General features: G+C 41.3%; 1 pseudogene; it reads left to right on the top strand.

Moving 5' to 3' along the window:
* LOC138097409 (protein NipSnap homolog 2 pseudogene) overlaps nucleotides 1–6,575 on the top strand; it is an 87,240-nt pseudogene extending 80,665 nt beyond the window's left edge.
* Nucleotides 6,576–23,128: the final 16,553 nt, after the last annotated feature.

A 23,128-nucleotide genomic window follows, 5' to 3' on the forward strand; every position in this document is an offset into this window, starting at 1 on the left:
TTTAATCCAACTAAGCCTAAGAAAAATCCAGAAGGGACTGAATTTAATTGGATTGGAAAGAGTTTACTAACATCAGTGGAAATTCAGGTTGCTGATAGGAAAATAAACTCCATTTTTTTAACCCCAAATTTATGACTGTAAAATTCAGATAAAACTACAAGTAAATAAAGTTAAGACTCTAAGCACAAGATCTTAGTTTCTAAACACATTTCCTGATACAAGGCTTTTTTAAAGAAATGATTGATTCAAATATGAGCAGGAAGGCACAAGGTGAGTCTGGTCTGGGATATATTGCTTTCCCAGGATCAATGAGATTGTGTCAGAGGATACTGGAACCAAACTGAAGGGCCACCCATAGTTTAAGTATAAAAACTTAAGCGTCAAAGAGAATAATGATTGAAGTTGACTGGAAGATATTCTGTATGTAAAGAAAACCCACAAGTTTATAATGATATCGAAAAAAGAGAAACCAAGAAAAAAGTAATTTATCATCATTTATGGCATTCACTGAATCAATTCTTTACACTGAAAACTGGCAATTGAAGGAGAAAGGTAAGAATGAAAGGAAAGAGACAAGAATCTTTTCAATAAGTATTTATAGCAAATGATCTGAGTTAAACAGGAACCCTCTACTTGATGGACGAATGATAATTACTCATGTACAAGAAATGACAAAACTGAACATTAGCTATTTTTGAAATCTCTGATGAAATTATTTATTTAAGCAAGAATTATCAATGGCTATTGAAATCATTAGATAAATTGGCGATTAGAAACAGAATGTCCTTATGGCAGCAAAGTGACCCCATGTGGATTACCTTCTGGTCACAAGGAGATAAACCTAATTTTACCGTGGGAGACTCAGCGTTCATCACCTTAATCCTGCGACCAAGCTCTAAATCACTAATAGCACATACAAAGATAATAACTTTCTACTCCATGTGAAGTTCCATGACCATGCAGCCTTACGGGGACAGTTTAGACTTAATCTGGAGAAGGAAGTGGCAATCCACTTCAGCACTCTTGCCTGGAAAATCCCATGGACGGAGGAGCCTGATAGACTATAGTCCATGGGGTCGCGAAGAGTCGGACACGACTGAGCGACTTCACTTTCACTTTCAGACTTCATCTAACTGAGCGACTGAACTGAACTGAACTGAACTGAATCAAATCTTTAGCGTCTAATTTCTAGGTTACAGAAAATACAGAGGCTAGACTAGCACTGCCCTCCCCACATATTTATGTTGCCACATATATTATTTAAAATTATCTAGTCATCTACTTTAAAAAGTAAAATGAATCAATAAAATTAATTGTAGTGGTTAATACACTTTTAATCCAGCATACCTCAAATACTATCATTTCATATAAGCAATAATAAAAACAATGATAACCAAATAAAAAATGTTAATGAGATCATTTATACTCTTTATTTGTACTATGTCTTCTAAATTTGGTATGGATTTCACACTACAGTTCAGACTAACTACATTTCAAGTGCTTATTAGGAGCTGGTGGTCACCGTATAGGACACCACAGGACTAGAAGAAAAAGCTAAACAACACTGTGAAATTGAGTTCTAGGTGTCAACTTGGCTAGGCTACAGCGGACAGATTTCAGCTAACCACTGATCTAGGCATCACTATGGATGTATTTTATAGATGTGGTTAATGCCTACAATCACTTGACTTTAAGGAAAAGAGATTATCCATGGGATAATGTGGATGGGTCTCATTTAATCAGTTGAAAGGCCTTAAAAGCAAAACTGAGGTTTCCTTGAGGGAGAAGCTCCTGCCTGAGACTGTCTAACCTGCCAGCTTGCCCTTCAGATTTCAGACTTGCCAGCCTACATAATACCATAAAACAATTCCTTGTTTCATTCAGTTCATATGTTTCATACACGGTTTTCACATACACACACACATATATATGATATTTACATATATAGTCTATTTTTATATATAATCTATGTCTAAATATTACAAACCAGATCTAAAAGGTATATTGGAGACAACTGGATATTTTTGAACATGGACTTCTTGAATAATTAAGAAGCTATTGTCAGTTTTACAGGTGAGATAATATAAACTTATCTATGGGGGAAAAACATCAATATTGTCTAGAGATGCCTTTTGAAGTAATAAAGGATTAGACGTCATGATGATGATGGATTATACTCTATTGACTAAATCTTCATGAAGTCATAATGCTTAGTAAAATGAAGAAAATAAATCCAGACTTTATCCCCATTGACATAAACTACATTATCTTTCAGTATTATCTTTCAGTCAGTTCAGTTCCATTGCTCAGTCATGTCCAACTCTTTGCAACCCCATGGACTGCAGCACACCAGGCCTCCCTGTCCATCACCAGCTCCTGAAGCTTGCTCAAACCATGTCCATCGAGTCGGTGAAGCCATCCAACCAACTCGTTCTCTGTTGTCCCCTTCATTAGCTTTAGCATAACAAATAATAGTTAATAAAGTTTTAGCCTAATATTTAACAGAGCTTCACAGCATGATAAATTGTTCTTTAAAAATTAAATGAGAGGGAACCTAAGGGTGTGATGCAGTTTGCTTTCACTAGCTGAGGGGCCAGAAGATATTCTCCTTCCAGAGCATGAAGATCAATGACCAGAGTCATAGGAAGTGATGTGAGTGATTCAAAATGTGAGTGTTTCCCACTCGGCCCCTATCTCCCCGTGACACTCCAGGACACTATGCCTCAGAATGATGACTGTTTACAATCAGCTATAAAACCAATATTTTGGCTTTTGTGTGGTTTTCTTGAGAGTACAGATGTTACTGGCCAAGTAACAGTGTGTTCTTACAAAACTCTCCCGTACAACTAAAATGACAAGATATTTTTCCTTCGTTTCTGTCATTAAATTGTAATGAAGTGTTGATAGTCTTTGCTGTTATGGTTACTGTTATTACCATGGTGATCATCTATACATTCCAAAAGAAGAAAAAACCATATCAGCCCAGTGTATAGCATTATTTTATAAAAGTCCTCTGTCAGAAGTGGAAGGTAAGTTTACTTTTCAACATAAAATCTAAATAAATACTTGTGTACCTACTATGCACTTAGTTAAGTGTAAGATAGAATACTTTCTAATTTGCGCATAAAATAAACTACTCAGTAGTTTGCAGGGCATTCTGCAAAGCTCTTCCACATATGTGATCCTATCAGAACCTCATGGAGACCCAAGTTTGATCCCTGAGTTGGGAAGATCCCACTCCAGTATTCTTGACTGGAGATTCCCATGGACAGAGGAGCCTGGTGGGATACAGTCCATGGGGTCATGAAGAGCTGGACATGACTGAGTGACTAACACAAAACACACACATACACACTACTCATAGGATTGTACAGAGTTTGTAGGTTAGGTGTTACTTCATTTAGGTTAGGTTAACTTCATTTTGCAAAGTGGAAACGTGGTAGACACAATTGGGTGCCTACCTGACATCCATTCATTCCATCATCCCAACCTCATTGCTAACAAAATCCTCAATGTGTCCAAGAGAAAACTTGCCCTGCTTCAGTCCAGGCATTCGTTCTTGCTGGTCCTGCTGTTAGGAGTATGTGCTACAGTTCAGACTCATGTCTCATGAAGTAGAAATCAGCTAGGGCTTCTGGGACATCCTTTTGGCTGTATGTGTGTTGGTTTTTGCTTAAAGGAACTAAACTACGGCTGAATCTCTCCTCCACTCTCCCTTCCTGCTTTGTATGTGATTGTGAGGACTGGAACTGCCACAGCTATTTTGTGACCAGGAATGAAAAGAAAAAAAAAAAATACTGGTTCAACAGCCTATTTTTGGATTTTATTATATGAGACTAGAAACCCTTATTTAAGAGACTAATGAAAATAACTTCTCTATTACCCATAGCTAAATGCATTCCCAACTGAAGTTGAGATAGGTTTAAACAATATTCCCAAGATAACACAAACTATTAAGAACGTGCTGTTGGTGGTGGTTAAGTCTTGTCTGACTCTCTGTGACCGCCACGGACTGCAGCATGCCAGGCTTTCCTGTCCTTCACTATCTCCTGGAGTTTGCTCAGACTCATGTTCATTGAGTCAGTGATGCGATCTATCTCATCCTCTGCTTCCCTCTTCTCCTTTTGTCTTCAGTCTTTCGCAGCATCCAGATCTTTTCCAAATTTGCGTTGTTTTAAGTCACTAAATTTGTGGAAATTTGTTAAAGCAGCTGGAGGAAGCAGCACAAAGGGCTTCTTGCTGTTATTATTAAGGAGAGAGCTTGACTCTATTAGACCACAGTCTATTCTGAGTTACGTTAACTTGAGAAGAATAAAACTTCATTTTTTTAAATAAAATATTTTGAGTTCACTTTCCATTCATTCAAGTTTACTTCTCCCACTGGTGTTTTCTCAATCAGTGATATTTCAGTGCGCTTCTAGGTGATTCTCTGGCTATAGAGTTCAGTGAGGTGATATCAAACTCTTCTGGGTTTGCTCCCTGTATATGACATTTCTTTTATTAGCTAACCATGGCATATTTTATAGTTATTTGTATATAATTTAAGAGGCCTTGTTTAGAAACCAAAACATGTTTATTCACATTCATGGTTCATTCATTCATACATGTATTAAACTAATGTTTTATTAAGCATCCACCAAAAGTCATAAAGTCAAGCAAAAAGACTTGGACCAAACACTAATAAAAGCAATGCTTGACCCCAGAGGCTTCTGTCATAAGAGAACCATGGCCCCTTCATTTTCATGAGACTATATATTTTCAAGATTGCTGGGAGTAACATGAATAACCTCAGATATGCAGATGACACCACCCTAATGGCAGAAAGCAAAGAGGAACTAAAGCTTCTTGATGAAGGTGAAACAGGAGAATGAGAAAGCTGACTTAAAACTCAACATTCAAAAAACTAAGATCATGGCATCCGGTCCCATCACTTCATGCAAATAGATGGGGGAAAAATGTCAACAGTGAGAGACCTTTATCTTCTTGGGCTCCAAAGTTACTGCAGATGGTGACTGCTGCCATGATATTAAAGAGGCTTGCTCCTTGAAAGAAAAGCTATGACCACCCTCAGTTCAGTTCAGTTCAGTCGCTCAGTCGTGTCCGACTCTTTGTGACCCCATGAATTGCAGCTCGCTAGGCCTCCCTGTTCATCACAACTCCTGGAGTTCACTCAAACCCACGTCCATCAAGTCGGTGATGCCATCCAGCCATCTCATCCTCTGTCATCCCCTTTTCCTCCTGCCCCCAGTCCTTCCCAGCATCAGGGTCTTTTCCAGTGAGTCAACTCTTTGCGTGAGATGGCCAAAGTACTGAGTGGAGTTTCAGCTTTAACATCATTCCTTCCAAAGAAATCCCAGGGTTGATCTCCTTCAGAATGGACTGGTTGGATCTCCTTGCAGTCCAAGGGACTCTCAAGAGTCTTCTCCAACACCACAGTTCAAAAGCATCAATTCTTTGGCGCTCAGCCTTCTTCACAATCCAACTCTCACATCCATACATGACTACTGGAAAAACCACAGCCTTGACTAGACGGAACTTTGTTGGCAAAGTAATATCTCTGCTTTTTAATATGCTGTCTAGGTTGGTCATAACTTTCTGTCCAAGCAGTAAGCATCTTTTAATTTCATGGCTGCAGTCACCATCTGCAGTGATTTTGGAGCCCCCCAAAATAAAGTCTGACACTCTAGACAGCACATTAAAAAGCAGAGACCTGGGAGCGAGGCACCTGAGCAAGACGGCGGCTGGAGGGCTGTGCACCCTGGGCAGCGGCTTCCTGGGCAGGCCAGTCCCTGCTGCCTCCTGCCCCAGCTCCGGAAACTGACATCTCCCAATAACAGACCTCGAAAGGATGGCTGGCTAAAATCCTTGTTTGTCCAGAGAGTTAACCCAAAGAAAGATGCTCACTCTAACCTCCTAGCCAAAAAGGAAACCAGTAGTCTGTACAAATTACAGTTTCACAATGTGACATCGGAACGCCTAGAAGCATACAACAAAATTTGTCAAGAGTTGTTGCCAAAGCTTCATGAAGATAAACATTACCTTTCTACTTTGGTGGGGACTTGGAACACGTGGTATGCTGAGCAGGATCTAGCTGTTCACCTTAGGAGGTATGAAGGAGGCTATCCAGCCCTCACTGAGGTGATGAATAAACTCAGAAAATCAGGAATTTTGGAATTCCGTAAGGCAAGAAGCAACAGGCTTCTCTTGAGAATCAGCTGCGGGTGGCGTTCAGTTTCTGGAATGAGCCCATCCCACGGTCTGGACCGAACATATATGAACTCAGATCCTGCCAGCTCCAACCAGGAACTATGTTTCAGTGGGGCAATCACTGGGCTCGTGCTCTTCGCTTCAGACAGGATGGTAATGAAGCGGTTGGAGGCTTCTTCTCCCAAATTGGGCAGCTCTATACGGTGCACCATCTTTGGGCTTACAAGGATCTTCAGACCAGGGAAGATATACGGAATGCAGCATGGCATAAACATGGTTGGGAAGAACTAGTATATTATACAGTCCCGCTTATTCAGGAAATGGAATCCAGAATTATGATCCCACAGAAGACCTTGCCCCTCCAGTGAAGCGACGGAATGGAGATGCGCCTACAGAAGTTTATGTGACAAGTGCTTGTCATCAATCAATTTGAACTTGTGAGAGAGAAACACTGAAGTGTAAACTGCTGTATATAGCTTGTAAGAGACCTCTTTTCTTTAAAATTTACATAATCACAAGACAGGAAACTGTTACAGTTTGGCAGATTGTGCACTGTCGTCCTCTGGAACATCCCTAGGTTTATCGAATGTGCTGTATAATATTAACTATGATCCACCTCTCCCCACACCCCCAGGAAAAGAGAGCCCAACTGAAAATTGGAGTCATCTCCAAGTAAGAATCTAACCATGGGGGAAAAAAGTTAGCCATTTCTTTATAAAGAGCAACTTTGTTTTATAATTACAAATTTTTTAGACAAATTTCTTGTATCATGAAGAAATATAAATTTTATCATGTTTCTGTAGCATTTTTTTCTGAATTTCAGACTAGGAACAAATTATACATGTACTCAATACCTGGAAATGTTTTCACTCTCATTTTTAATGTCAGCATAGTAAACTGTGTCATTATTGAGGGGGAAGTGGTTGATCAGTAATTCAGTCTTCATTTTGTGTATTGTGATGTCTTTATACAGGAGGAAAAGATGGCTTGAACCTGGGTATCATATGTGACTTTGAAATGAACACCTTGAACAGCACTAATTTTTATTTGTAATATTTTTCTACAACAAAACGAGTAGCACCAGGAAAAGAGGTTTTATTTTGTAAACAGTCACCTGTGACCTGCGTTTTAGTAAGCTCACACCAGATTCTTTTGAACATCATGAGTAGGGGGAAGGGAGTATGCATGTTGAGATTTAAATTGGCATAAAACTGCATACTTTGTCTAGCTCTGATTTTATTTTTTAATAGTGCCAATTTTGTGACTGCAATCATGTGAAAGTCCTGTTGAAATGAAAAATTATATCTGACCCCCAGATCAAATAATTTATGTTAAAATATAAATAAATCTCATATCAAATGTCAAAAAAAAAAAAAAAAAAAAGCAGAGACATGATTTTGCTGACAAAAGTCCATATAGTGAATACTATGATTTTTCCAGTGGTCATGTACAGATGTGAGAGTTGGACCATAAAGAAAGCTGAGCACCAAAGAATTGATGCTTTCAAACTGTGATGCTGGAGAATACTCTTGAGAGTCCCTTGGACAGCAAGGAGATCAAACCAGTTAATCCTAAAGAAAATCAATTCTGAATATTCATTGGAAGGATGGATGCTGAAGCTGAAGCTCCAATACTTTGGCTACCTGATGCGAACTGACTCACTGGAGAAGACCCTGATACTAGCGAAGATTGAAAGCATGAGGAGAAGGGGGTGAGATGGTTGGATGGCATCATTGACTCAATGGACATGAGTTTGAGCAAACTCTGGGAGACAGTGAAGGACATGGAAGCCTGGCATGCTGCAGTCCATGGGGTCACAAAGAGTTGGGCATGACTGGGCAAATGAACAACAAACAGCAGCAACATATATTTTCAAAAAAGAAGACATGGGAAACACATTTTCTTTTCCATGTTATTTACTTATTTTTTAAAAAACCAATGCTTTTTACACACACAAATTAATGTGATATAACTGTGTTCTCCATGCAATAATGATGGAATTTATAAACTCTGCACTCTCACAGTGCTCTGCAAAACAGTACGGTCCAGCAAGGGCCTCAGGCTTAGGCTTATGATGCACGCAGTCTGGTTCCATTCTGTCAGCACATCTGACTCTTTGTATGTCCTTGTTTGGAGACAAGGTCAACTTTCTAAGTTTGCTGCCCTTTGTGAATATAAGGCCTGGGCCAAATGTCCCTGCCTAACCTCAGTTATTTACTATCAAATTAAAATAAATTGCGTACAGAGTTACCAGTCACATAGTTAACTATACACAAATAGAATTCAAAGTTTCTATTCATACCCAGGAACTTAGTTAAAACTACTGGCTGCATCAATTTCCAGGGTACATATACATGTGTTCTTTCTAGGTCCTCCATTCCAAAATATTCCCAGAGGACACTTGCTATTTGATTTTCCGGCACTGCCAGAGATTTAAGACCAAGTCTCAGGAGGGCTCTGACCAAGGAATGCCCAGCCCAGAGATTCGGCAGGGCTCAAGAGACTGGATCCACAGGGCTGAGTCTTTCTCAGATTCCTCCCTTGTCAATAGATGTCTGGTTTATGGCTTTGGGTGTCTTTGAGCTGAAATACTGTTGACAAGAAGAAAAGTGTAATTAAAAGACATTTTTGATTTTTAGTTTGTCATAAATTTGAAAGTTAGTAAGCTCCTTCTTTCATATAAAGTATTTTTAGACACAGTTGGCAAACCATATGCATGTATTTCTAGTTCTTTATTTCTAGTAAGTTTTATTAAAAAAGAAAAACACAGACTAACTAGAGCTTTCAAATTAGTGCATACTTCAATGCTAGCCATTTAGACACTCATAGGATACCTTCAACACTCTCATCTGCCCACATAGAAAGAACATTTTTTTCTTTCCCTGTAGCACCTTGGAGCCACACCTGCCTGTTTAAAATCAGGCACACAGCAGAGGAAGTGCTGATGAATTTGGTACTGTCTAGACAAGTACACTAATGTGCAGTGTTGAGCTGGTGGTTGTCATGGTAATAAGCAAATAAGCTCTTACAGCTCTGCTAAATAGTGGGTTGTGGATGTTTCCTTTACAATAGGCAATTTTCCCTCCCTTGAAAGGGGCATTGCCCAAAACAATCTGACTAGCTCTAAGACATGGAATCATGACATTCAGCAATGTTTCAGGTTGTCAGATAAATGCCACAGTCTAATGTTTCTTGTAAAAGTAGTTCATTTTCTTTGCCATTTGTCAGCATATTAATAAGTTCCTCATTATGTGGCAGAGCCTGAGCCGAAGAAACAACAGAAAATGGGCAGGAAATCTAAAGTGTTTTCACCGCTTTGATAAACAATAGCTTTTTAGTATCTCTCATTAGAATTAGTCCTTCCTTTCGTGCAACCAATGCTGTTCAGCCTCTTACTCTGTACTAGTCACTGTCCTAACCTCCAGGCACTCCGATCTGCACAGTGGCTTCTTTTTCTTCAAGGAGCTGAGAGTTCAGCAGGTAACACAGAGAAGCCAAGCATTACGAGGTGGATTTGGATACATGATTCACAGGACACTCTGCGTACTTTCAGGACAAGTATACATGGGACATATATACTTCAGAGAAACCGGTATGCAGGTCAGGAAGCAACAGTTAGAACTGGACCTGGACCAATGGGCAGGTTCCAAATTGGGAAAGGAGTACATCAAAGCTGTATATTGTCACCCTGCTTATTTAACTTATATGCAGAGTACTTCATGCAAAATGCTGGGCTGGATGAAGCACAAGCTGGAATCAAGATTGTCGGAAGAAATATCAATAACCTCAGATATGCAGATGACACCACCCTTATGGCAGAAAGTGAAGAACTAAAGAGCCTCTTGATGAAAGAGAAAGAGGAGAATGAAAAAGCTGGCTTAAAACTCAACATTCAAGAAACTAAGATCATGGCATCGGGTCCCATCACTTCATGGCAAACAGATGGGGAAACAATGGAAACAGTGACAGACTTTATTTTCTTGGGCTCCAAAATCACTGCAGATGGTGACTGCAACCATGAAATTAAAAGACGTTTGCTCCTTGGGAGAAAAGCAATGACAAACCTAGATAGCTTATTAACAAGCAGAGACATTACTTTGCCAACAAAGGTCCGTCTAGTCAAAGCTATGGTTTTTCCAGTGGTCTTGTATGGATGTGAGAGTTGGACTATAAAGAAAGCTGAGCACCGAAGAATTGATGCTTTTGAACTGTGGTGTTGGAGAAGACTCTTGAGAGTCCCTTGGACTGCAAGGAGGTCCAACCAGTCCATCCTAAAGGAGATCAGTCCTGAATATTCATTGGAAAGACTGATGTTGAAGCTGAAGCTCCAATAATTTGGCCACCTGATGCAAAGAACTGACCCACTGGAAAAGACCCTGATGTTGGTAAAAATTGAAGGCAGGAGGAACAGGGGATGACAGAGGATGACATGGTTGGATGGCATCATGGACTCAATGGACATGAGTCTGAGCAAGCTCTGGGAGATGGTGATGGACAGGGAAGCCTGGCGGGCTGCGGTCCATGGGGTCGCAAAGAGTCAGACACGACTGACTGAGAGAAGAGCAACCACAGTAATGGCTAACTCTGTCCTGGAAGACCTATGAAGGTGTCCTGGTGGGGGCAGTGTCTAGGCTATAAAGAAGATCGCAAGAATCCAGGCAGAACTGGGGCAAGTATACTAAGAAGAGGGAACAGGAGAGGAAGGGAGAGGAGCTGCCAGTCAGCGTGAGAAGCAGGGTGAGGGAACGAGTGGAAGCTGGTCCTCAGTCGCGACGATTCCTTGGAACCCCGAGGACTGGAGCCCACTCAGCTCCTCTGTCCGTGCAGTTCTTTGGCCAAGAGTACTGGAACGGGTTGCCATCTCTTTGTCCAGTGGATCTTCTTGACTCAGGAATTGAACCTGGGTCTCCTGAATTGAAGGCTAACTCTTTACCATCTCAGCCACCAGGGAAGCCCCTGAGGGAACAACGTAGGGTGTTAATGGGCTCTATGAGGAAGAGAACAGAGGTGAGTCTTCAGAGGCAGGTAGGATTTGAATGACAATAGCTACACTTAGAGGTTAAGGCTTCATCCTAAAAGTGCTGAGGAGTCAAGGCAGCGTTTAAGCAGAGGAATGAGACACTTTGGGAAACTAATTTTAATTGCTGTGAGAACAATGGTTTGGAAGACAGTAAGACTGGAGGCAGGAAGAGAAGTTAAATAGGCCTTTTAAATAGCCAACCGCTTGTCAAAAAGGGTCTTTTCTGAATTATTATTATCCTTTCCTTTCAAGATGGAGATGGCTAATGTTCCCCCCATATCCATGCTCCCTCATTACAAAGTAGGAAGCTGAGAGTCAGGTGAGCACGTGGCTGCCCAGACAAAGATTTACATTTCCCAGATTCCCTGTAACCAAGGACAGTCATGGAAAATTGAAACGTGCAACTTCCGAGGTTGGCCTTTCCCATTCCTCTTTTCCTTCTTTGTGCAAACTTGAATACAGATGTGATGCCAAACTGGAGGAACTGACTTAAACCATGAGAACAAAGCCCAGTTTAGACTGCTGTAACCATGGAGCATCGATTAGGAAGCTGATAAACAGCAGAAATTGATTTCTCACAGTTCTGGAGGCTGGAATCTGAAGTGAGGCCGCCATCACAGTCAGGTTCTGGTAAGAGCCCTCTTGCGGGTTGCAGACTGCCACCTCCTTGTGGTATCCTGACATGGTAGAAGGGCAGGAGAGCTCTCTGGAGTCCTTCTACAAGAGCATTAACCCATAGTTTCCTGGTTCACCTCTCAAAGTCCCCATCTCCTAATAACCTCACACTGGCAGTTGGGATTTTACATATAATTTTGAGGGATACACACATTCCATCCACTGCACCCAGTGTTAAGGAGGCAGAGCAATAAAGCAGAAGAATCCTGGGACTCTGATGATTGTGGAATTATCATCCCAACCCTGAACCTTTAATGCAGCCATTTTGCATTTTCAGTTATAGAATCTCAGCCAGTATTCTAACTCATAGAGTGTCTTTAAGTCATTTGACAGTGTCGGGAGCTAGTCATTTTCCCCATGCCCCTCTGCCATCTCGCCTTCATGATAACTTCTCGGCCCACTTATCCGTCTGGCCGTCTGTCGGCTCTGCTGTCCTTCCGCTTCTCCAGCTGCTCCCTGCGGTGGCTCTCCTGGGTTCTCTTTGTCTTTCTGCATCATCATGGGTGTGATGTCAGCTCTGTTCTGCACTCCTCTGTTGACAGAGTCTGTATTCAACGCAGAAGGTTTCCCGTTTTATGTTTGAGCCTGATCTTTGTCTAGACTCTTATTTTTAGATGCCTGTAGCATGTTTCCGTTTATGTCTTGGGTTATCACTTCCCAATCAAGATGTCCCGAATTGAGCTTGTCATCCTCTTTCCCTCACCCACAAGATTCTGTTTCCCAGAACCGTCTTTTTGTTCCAAGGCGGTATCAGTTTCTTCTCCTCTTTCAGCACTCGAATCTTTTGATTAACTTGAACTGCTCCCCTCATCCATCATCCTTCATGTCTAACCTATACCTAAGCTTCATTGCTCTAGTTTGTCTCAAATAGCTTTAATATTTGCCCTTCCCATCACTGCTGCCACTATTCATTTCAGCCTTTTTATCTGGGCCCCCCTATATCCATTCTCGTCCTTTAATACTCCTGTCTGTAGTAAGCAGCCCAGTGAACAGTTTCCTAAATCACTTTACTGTATTCCTTTTCTCCTTAAGAACAAAAGTGATTAGGCTTTATCACATTACTTGCAAACCCATCTCCTGAGGAAGAGTGTGACACGGTGGAGAGAACCAGGGCCTTAGAGTCTGAGAACGGGTGTGAACCACTAACCTATTGATCATCGAGTGTGTTATTTTAAGATTCCTTTACTGCTCAAAGCTGAAATAGTCACACGTACAACAGAGATAGTAAGAATTCATTTCTGATGACTGTTGTGAGACTCGAGTGAGATGAGTCATCCTTACTATAGCTGGCAGCATGTGGAAGGTGTCAGTGAAATGTCGTCCGCCTGCTGGGCAGCTGCAGTCTAGTGTTACTCTGCCCCGCCCAGTTCAGCTCCACGTCTTTCTGCCCTGGTCAGGTCAGGCTGGACTCAATCAGTTCTATCTCTGTGCCTCTGCCCAAACTATTCCACCTGTAAGATACATATTTTCCTTCTTTTTTTATACAACAAATGGTTATTGAGAGCATTCTAGGTACCAGGTATTGGTTCAGCCACTTACTAAAGTCCTATTCTTCTCTTATGATGTATCAAGCTCCATGCAACCCCTGTACATACCCTAATGTCAACAAAATGTTCTTCTCCAAACTTGCTATTGTCCTAACATGAGAAAACCTGGTTGCTCTCTAGTTATTTGTTGGTATTTTCTCATATAGTCCATGAGTTAGTTGAGAGCAGGAAAACTTGTTAATTATACTTCTTATCATTTCCAGCTTGGTATACCCTCCCTTAATAGCCAATTGACAAATACCGTTGCTTAAAAAAGTAACTTTAACTCCAATATTTATCATTTAATAAGGGAACTCCTTTGATTACTTCAGCTCTGGCTTAGGAAAAGTTTAACTCAAGGGAAACAAAAATCATAGCCATACTAACAGGTAATAATACAACAAGCCATTGCTGGCTGCTTACGTAAATATTGCTGGAGACTAGGACCATCAGCCTTCCTCCCCACACTGAATATTCATAATAGAGACTTAACATCCTGCAAAATATGAACCATTTTCTAAGTATCCCTTCTGTGGAGAGGCCAAATAATCTGCTAATGAGGTTCAGTCAGGGGACAGGAGTTCTAGACCGCCTTCAGGGATGGGCTGTGGACAGTCACACTTTTCTCCAAAAGGTGGTGGGAGGGGAGGGAGGGGGAAAAGTGAGGCTGTGTAGTGTACATTTTCTGCTTTCGTATGGGCATTCTACTCTTCTCTATCTCTTGTCATTAACCCAAAGCCCCAAAGGCACTGTATCCTAATGCTGCGTCCCTTCCCTGCAGATTCTTCTGTGTCAGGCCTTCTTCTCAACATTCTGACGGGGGTGCGGAGAGAACACTACATGGCCTCAAAGCCTTAGTGCTTCTCAGACTCACAGTCATCCTGATTTGTCCTCATTTTCCCTGAGAATGTGACTATATTTCAGTTCCTATGAAGAGATACTTATAAAGTGCCTATTACGAGCAAAGCATGCTCTTGAGGGTTTATTTAAAGTCAGGAGTCCTGGGTTCTGGTTCCATCTGGCCGCTCCCTTTGGGACTTTGAGAAAGCCGTTTCTGTTTTTTGTTGGGGGAGGAGGTGGACGTTTATTATTAAATTAGGAGATTCATTGGAAGGACTGATGCTGAAGCTGAAACTCCAATAATTTGGCCACCTAATGTGAAGAACTGACTCATTGGAAAAGACCCTGATGCTAGGAAAGATTGAAGGCAGGAGGGGAAGGGGACGACAGAGGATGAGATGGTTGGATGGTATCGCCCACATGATGGACATGAATTTGAGTAAACTCCGGGAGTTGGTGATGGACAGGGAGGCCTGGTGTGCTGCAGTCCATGGGGTCTCAAAGAGTCAGACATGACTGAGGAACTGAACTGACCTAGGAGATTCATTTGAATACTATGTTGTATGATAAAATACAATTTCATTGTTTGGAGCATACAGGTAGGACATTAAGACGTTATAACCAGGCAGTAACAAATGAATTGTGGAATCAGATCACCAAGATTCAAATACTAGCCCCACCTCTTTAGTAACTGTATGCCCCTGAGCTAATCAGGAAACCTCTCTGTCCTAGATTCCTTATTAAATGGCCATGACAAGAGCGCCTTTCTCAAAGGTCTGAGAGAGGACTGAAAGTCCACATCAAACAATTCATAGCAAAGGCCATGAAGGAGCTGCTTGGGTGATGGAAGCAGTCTGTATCTTGAATGTGGTGGTGCTTATACTCCTGTACACATTTGTTAAAACTCATAGGCCTGTAGGCCTAAAAAGGGTGAATTTACCTTAAAAAAAAACCCCTAATCTTAAAAATAAAGGTCTACTGTATGATTCTAATGGCATGTTCTGGAAAAGGCAGAACTATTAGCCATAGTAAATAGGTCAGTGGTTGCAGGGGTTTGGTGGTGGGGAACAGGCCGGCGGCGCACAGGGGATTGTTAGAGCGGTGAAACTGTTCTGAATCTGTAAGGGCTGCACATCATTACACAGTTTTCAAAACCCACAGAATATACAACACAAAGAGTGGGCCCTAATATAAACTATGGACTTCAGTTAATAATATATCGATTTGACTCATCAACTGTAACAAATGTACCACGTGAATGAAAAATGTTAATAATAGGGGAATGTGGGAAATCTCTGTACTTTCCACTGAAACGTTCGTAAATCTAAATCTGCCCTAAAAAATAAATTCTATTAAAAAAAAAAAACAAAGAAACAAGCACTTAGAAACAAATACTCCATAGTTACTTTTATTACTATCCCTTGCTTTGAAAACAACAACCAAGGTTTGTTCCTTAAAAGCAGGCATACATACCCATGCCTGGGTTGTATTTTAGGGGGAGAAGAATGTATGAACAAGTAACAAAGTGTGGTCCCTCCCAACTCAGACTTCTTAAATACTGCTTTGTTTAAAAGGGGAAAATAATCTCACAAACATCTCCTCTCAGATCATTTGTCTGAGGCCTGAACTGCCTGTGGAAGCTGCTCTTTTCTCCCGAGCTGCTCCCCTTCTCTGTGATTCAGCCACAGATGCTCTTTCTTATTTCGTGATCGTATCTGCTATTGTACCAAGGCACTGAAGACATGGAACAGCCGATTAAATATCATCACATGTTCAGTGCCCTTGGGAAAGCCGTACAGGAAACAGACTGTTTACATCTCACACCTCTGGGGAGGCTGCACAAGCTGAAAGCAATGTAGGATTTTTCCTTCTCTTTATTCTCAGAGAAGAATTAAAAACAAAAATCCAAGCCACACAATCACCCAAAACAAACAAAAAAAAATGTAGTTTCAAATATAGAAACACTCGCCTTTATGATGAATATGCATGTGGGAGAATTGTCACAAAGTCTGTGAACAATCTGGCCAAAGGCTGCTTCATTTGAGAGCTCAACAGTGCTTCTGCTCAGGACTTTTAGAGCACATACAGGGGCTCCTGAGCATGGGGCACCCTCTGGGAGGCTCTGTGGGGCAGCATCTTGCAGGGCCACTTGCCCAGGGAGTGCTAGAGGTTGGGCTCTGAGTGAGGGATGTAAGCCCACCCTATGTGTCCCATGCTCATGATGATAAGGCCTCTCTGGGGGACCACAGTCAAGCTACATAATCTTCCAGAGCTCCACTGTCTTCATTGGTGAGACTGAAAAATCTCTAGGATCCCTTCCAGCCCCACCATCTTGTGACTCTTAGGGTTTTTTCCCAGAACTGAAGTTCAGTTCAGTTCAGTTCAGTTGCTCAGTCATGTTCTACTCTTTGTGACCCCATGAACTGCAGTACATCAGGTCTCCTTGTCCATCAACAACTCCCGGAGTTTACTCAAATTCATGTCCATTGAGTTGGTGATGCCATCCAACCATCTCATCCTCTGTCTTCCCCTTCTCTTCCTGCCTTCAATCTTTCCCAGCATCAGGGACTTTTCCAATGAGTCAGTTCTTCGTATCAGGTGGCCAAAGTATTGGAGCTTCAGCTTCAGCATCTGTCCTTCCAATGAATATTCAGGACTGATTTCCTTTAGGATGAACTGGTTGGATCTCCTTGCAGTCCAAGGGACTCTCAAGAGTCTTCTCCAACACCACAGTTCAAAAGCATCAATTCTTCAGTGCTCAGCTTTCTCTATAGTCCAACTCTCATAACCATACATACATTAACAAATTAAGCTATTTCATTTTATGTTTATCCACCTGTCAATTTCTATTTATTTTTAATTGTATAAGTAAAACATAAAGATATGAAAATGAATAAGAAAACATGAAAAAAAAGAACACTTTATGCATAAGGCCAGGCCCCTCTGATTAAAATCTCTTTTACCTTCCCTTCTGCCCCTTCCCAGAAATAACCATAGTTATTATTCTGCTAGTATCTTTCCAGATACTTTCACACCTATATAGATGCAGAGAAAATAGGCAAGATTGTGTTCATTTTTTAACATAAGTGGTATCATACCATTTGCTTCATTCTGCAACTTGTTTTATCACTCAACAATAGGTCTTAAAGATATCTCCATACTGTGCTTCATTCTCTAATATCACTGCGCCGTTCCACAGTGTAAGAACTATAGTTTACCCATCCATACTTCACTGGTTCATATCTAGGACCTCTGCTTACACAAACAGAGGTATAATCAAAGCCTCATGCTGAATGAGTGACTGTATTTCCCTAAAGTAGATGTAAGCGGAATTGCTGAATTAGTTAATTAGTGTTTATTTTCATAGGTATTGTTCCAGAAACTGTCTAGACCAACAGACACACTGGTAGCAAGTACATTTTCTGAGTCATACGGAATAATGGCTAAAAGTACAGGATCTGGAGACAGAGTGCGTGCATTTCCCCCCACGCCACCACTCAGAGTTCTGGGACTCTGAAATACCAATATATTTTCTCTGTGCCTCAGTTTCCACGTGTTAAAACAGGAATAAAATGCATGGCAAATTGCTCTGAGGATTACTAGACAGTTGTTGGCACAGAATAATAGCTCCATTTTATCTTTAATCATCACTATTTTTACTAAGTTATGTTTTGAGGAGCTTCAAGCTTCTTGACCAGATGGGTCTGCCATCCCACCTCCCAAATCACTCTGTGAGTCAGGATTTTTCCAGACCCAGAGGTTAAGTGCCTGCTGGGCTTATTTAACTCCCACTTCTGAGTCCTTCTCTGAAGTGAAGCCAGCAGAGCCCTGACTGACAGGCTGCCAGTGCCTGTTTGTACAACAGTCTTTGCTAATGTAAATAGCTAAATGCAAACTGCACCATCTAAGAACCCACAGGGGATTTGAGGACATTCTTGGAAGAGGCTGATTGCATTAATCTTTAAGAAGCAAAACACAGGCCACCCTGACCTCACATGCAAGTCCATCCACAGGAATTGCATAACAGGACAAATCACACGGGGTCTCTCCTCCTCTTTCATGCAGGTAAACTCAGGTTAAAATGAACACCAGAGACAGCTTGGAGTCGAAAAGGAAGGTGAAAGAAAATGATCTGCAGCTGTAAGAATGTAAAAGGACAAAAGCTCTGTTTTGTCTGCTCTCCTTCCTCTGTGTTATTGGTGAGGACCTGAGCAAGACACGGCTATGGATGAGCTAGCCTTGGTTAACTTGCTGAGCCACTCTGAACTGTTCCTCCATCTCTGGCTGCTTGTAGGCTAGTCTACCTGCTATGGAGGGAGAGGGGAAAGACGGAGGGTCTAGGATGTTTCTACTTAAAATGCCATCTGCCAAAATACAGGATTCCCCCAAAGGGCTACTGAATCTAGCTGTGTCATCTCCACTTTCAAGGAAATGTAAATAGTTGCTTCTTCTTTTATCCAGATCTTTACAGAAAAGGATATTGGTGCCCAGAGAATTAAGTTCACACAGGAATGTCAGAGCTAAGGTAGGCCTCATCCTGTTTTGCAGCCCAATGCCCTTTCCATATGCAATAAGCCAATTAAAGAAGCAAACTCACATCCTTATACTGAGACTCCAAAGGCATGAATTCTTTCTGACAATTGCCTTATGGTGGGTGATTAAGAACAAAAGCTGGGATGTTTTGCCGACCTCAGTTTGAATTCCAGAGCCAAACACTTAACTGGTCTCCACACCGGAAGGAACACAGTCCACCCTTAGCTCAACTACCTGACCCCTGACAGTGTTTATCCCAAATAATCACATGTAGATTGTCAAGGCATTCAAATTTAACCATTTATGATAGCAAAATACAAAATATTTAATGATTTTTTTCAGAAGTGAAAGAATATTTACACTCAAGCCTTTTTTTTTCAGCTTCCCTTTGACAAAAAGAGATATTGTGGTGTAGTGAAAGGTTGAGCAACTGATTATTCCAACTTTCAACATGTAGTTTTGGTTTAATGTGCGTTAGATGGTTTTTTTTAAGTTTGACACTAACTTTGGTATTCCTTAATTTTAAGTTCCTTTTGTTTGTGTATGTGTGAATTTAGTCACTTTGTGAATTTTACCTCAATTTTTTTTTCTGTTTATAGAAACATGCTAGTTAAATATTGCTGCCCGATGACAAAACACAGCTGTAGTAGGATATTTCTGCTGAATTCAAAGCGCATGTGCTAGAGTTCCAAATGGGCATCACCCTGCGAATGTCCCCGGGAAGCAGGTTGGGAGAACCAAGTATAATTACGGGAGTCTTTAGAAAACGGAAACGAGTGCTTGTCACCCACACAATGTGAAACCGAGAGGTCACTTTTGTGGTTGTTCAGTCGCCAAGTTGTGCCTGACTCTTTGTGACCCCATGAACTGCGGCATGTCAGGCAACCCTGCTTCACTATCTCCTGGAGTTTGCTCGTATTCATGTCCAGTGAGTTAGTGATGCCATCCAACCATCTCATCCTCTGTCCCCCACTTCTGATCTTGCTTTCAATCTTTCATAGCCTCAAGGTCTTTTCTAGTGAGTCAGCTCTTCCCATCAGGTGGCCAAAGTGTTGCAGCTTCAGTTTTAGCATCAGTCCTTCCAATGAATATTCAGAGCTGATTTCCTTGAGAATTGACTGGTTTGATAGTCTTACTGTCCAAGGGACTCTCAAGAGTCTTCTCCAGTACCACAATTTGAAAGCATCTGTTATTTGGCCCTTAGCCTTCCTTATAGCCCAACTTTCACATTTGTACATGACGATGGGAAAAATCATAGCTTTTATTATACGGACCTTTTTCTGCAAAGTGATGTCCCTGCTTTTTAATATGCTATCTAAGTTTGCATAGTTTTCCTTCCATGGAGCAAGTGTCTTTTAATTTCACGGCTGCAGTCATCATCTGCAATGATTTTGGAGTCCAAGAAAATAAAATTTGTCACCACTTCCAATATTTTCCCTTCTATTTGCCATGAAGTGATGGGACCAGATGCCATGATCTTCGTTTTTTCACTGTTGAGTTTCAAGCCAGCTTTTCCACTCTCCTCTTTCACCTTCATCAAGAGGTTGTTTAGTTCCTCTTCATTTTCTGCCATTAGGGTAGTATCATTTGCATACCTGAGGTTGTTGATATTTCTCCCAGCAAACTTGATTCCAGCTTGTGATTTATCCAGCCTGGATTTCACATGATGTACTCTCTGTGTGAGTTAAATAAGCAGGGTGACAATATACAGCCTTGACGTACTTCTTTCCCAAGTTGGAACCAGTCAGTTGTTCCATGTCCAGTTCTAACTACTGCTTCTTTACCTGCATACAGGTTTCTCAGGAGACACACAAGGTGGTCTGGTATATTCCCATCTGTTTAAGAATTTTCCAGTTTGTTGTGATCCACACAGTCAAAGGTTATAGGAAATGGCAAACCACTCCAGTATTATTGCTGTGAGAACCCGATAAACAGCATGAAAAGGCCAAAAAATATGACACCATAAGATGAGTCCCCCAAGTCAGAAAGTGCCCAGTATGCTACTGGGGAAGAGTGGAGGGCAATTACTGAAGGAAAGAAAGAATTCCAGAAAGAATGAAGGGGCTAGGCCTAAGCAGAAACGATACCCAGTTGTGGATGTGTTTGGTGGTGAAAGTCCAATGCTGTAAAAAACAATATTGCATAGAAACCTGGAATGTTAGGTCTATGAATCAAGGTAAATTGGACATGTTCAATCAGGAGATGGCAAGAGTGAACATGAACATCTTAGGAATCAGTGAACTAAAATGGATTGGAATGAGCGAATTTAATTCAGATGACCATTATATCTACTCCTGTGGGCTAGAATCCCTTAGAAGAAATAGAGTAGCCCTCACAATCAATAAAAGAGTCTGAAATAGAGTACTTGGGTGCAGTTTCAAAAATGACGGGATGATCTCAGTTTGTTTCCAAGGCTAACTGTTCAACATCACAGTAATCCAAGTCAGTGCCATAACCACTAATATTGAAGAACCTGAAGTTGAGTGGTTCTGTAAGGACTTTCAAGACCTTCTAGAACTAACACCAAAAAAAGATGTCCTTTTCATTATAGGGGATAGAATGCAAAAGTAGAAAGTCAAAAGGTACCTGGAACGACAGGCAAGTTTGGCCTTGAAGCACAAAAAGAAGCAGGGTCATGGGGCATAAAGCTGTGTGGCGCTCTGTGGTCCTGGCTTCACCTTAAGCATGTGGTACTCCTTATAAACCAGACAGCAGAACCTGAGAGCCAACTGATGGTTCTTCAGCCTGTGATGGTTCTCCTCTTTAACCTATTGATCTTAAATTTAGTTTATCACACACCTTGAGTTTGTTATTCTCACCTAGCCTCAGGTGATACCTAAATGTTCTAGTGGTTTTCCCTACTTTCTTCAACTTAAGTCTGAATTTTGCAATATTGAGTTCATGATCTGAGCCACAGTCATCTTGTCTTGTTTTTGTTGACACTAAAGAGCTTCTCCAACTTTGACTGCAAAGAATATGATTTTTTGCAACCTGATTTTGGTATTGACCATCTGGTGATGTCCGCATGTAGAGATATCTCTTGTGTTGTTGGAAGAGGGCGTTTGCTATGACCAGTGGGCTCTTTTGGCAAAGCTCTGTTAGCCTTTGTACTCCAAGGCCAAACTTGCCTGTTACTCCAGGTATCTCTTGCCTTCCTACTTTTGCATTCAAGTCCCCTCTGATGAAAAGGACACCTTTCTTTGATGTTAGTTCTAGAAGGTCTTGTAAGTCACCATAGAGCTGTTCAGCTTCTTCAGCCTTAGTGGTTGGGCATAGACTTGGATTACTGTGATATTGAATGGTTTGCCTTGGAAACAAACAGATCATTCTGTCGTTTTTTTAGATTGCTTCCAAGTACTGCATTTCAGACTCTTTTGTTGACTATGAGGGCTACTTCATTTTTTATGATGAATTCTTGCCCACAGTAGTAGTCATCTGAATTAAATCTGCCCATTCCAGTCCATTTTAGTTCACTGATTCCTAAAATGTCTATGTTCACTCCTGCCATCTCCCCTTTGACCACTTCTAATTTACCTTGATTCATGGACATAACATTCCAGGTTCCTACGCAGTACTGCTCTTTACAGCATCAGACTTTGCTTCCATCACCAGTCACATCCCAGCAGGGTGTTGTTTTCACTTTGACTCCATCTCTTCATTCTTTCTGGAGTTATCTCTCTACTCTTCTCCAGTAGCATACTGGGCACCTAGTGACCTGGGGAGTTCATCTTTCAGTGTCCTATATTTTAGCCTTTTCATACTGTTCATGGAGTTCTTGCAGCAAGAATACTGACGTGGTTTGCCATTCCTTTCCCAGTGGACCATGTGTTTTCAGAACTCTCCGCCATGACCCGTCCATCTTGGGTGGCCCTTTATAGCATGGCTCATAGTTCCACTGAGTTAGACAAGGCTGTCTGTGGTCCATGTGATCAGGTTGGTTAGTTTTCTGTTATGGGTTTTCGTTCTGTCTGAAGGATGAGAGGCTTATGAAAGATTCCTGATGGGAGAGACTGACTGTGGGGGAAACTGGGTCTTATTCTGGTGGGCAGGGCCATGTTCAGTAAACCTTTAATCCAATTTTCTCTTGGTGGGCAAGGCTATGTTCCCTCCCTGTTGTTTGGTCTGGTGCCAAACTATGGTGGAGGCAATGAACCTAAATCAAATCCCTTATGATTATACTGCGGAAGTGACAAATAGAGTCAAGGGATTAGATTTGATAGACAGAGTGCCTGAAGAAATATGGATGGAGGTTTGTGACATTATACAAGAGGCAGTGATCAAGATCATCCTCAAGAAAAAGAAATGAAAAAAGGCAAAATGGTTGTCT

This window comes from Capricornis sumatraensis, chromosome 2 (genome assembly GCF_032405125.1).
Source record: "Capricornis sumatraensis isolate serow.1 chromosome 2, serow.2, whole genome shotgun sequence".
In the NCBI taxonomy this organism is placed as follows: domain Eukaryota; kingdom Metazoa; phylum Chordata; class Mammalia; order Artiodactyla; family Bovidae; genus Capricornis; species Capricornis sumatraensis.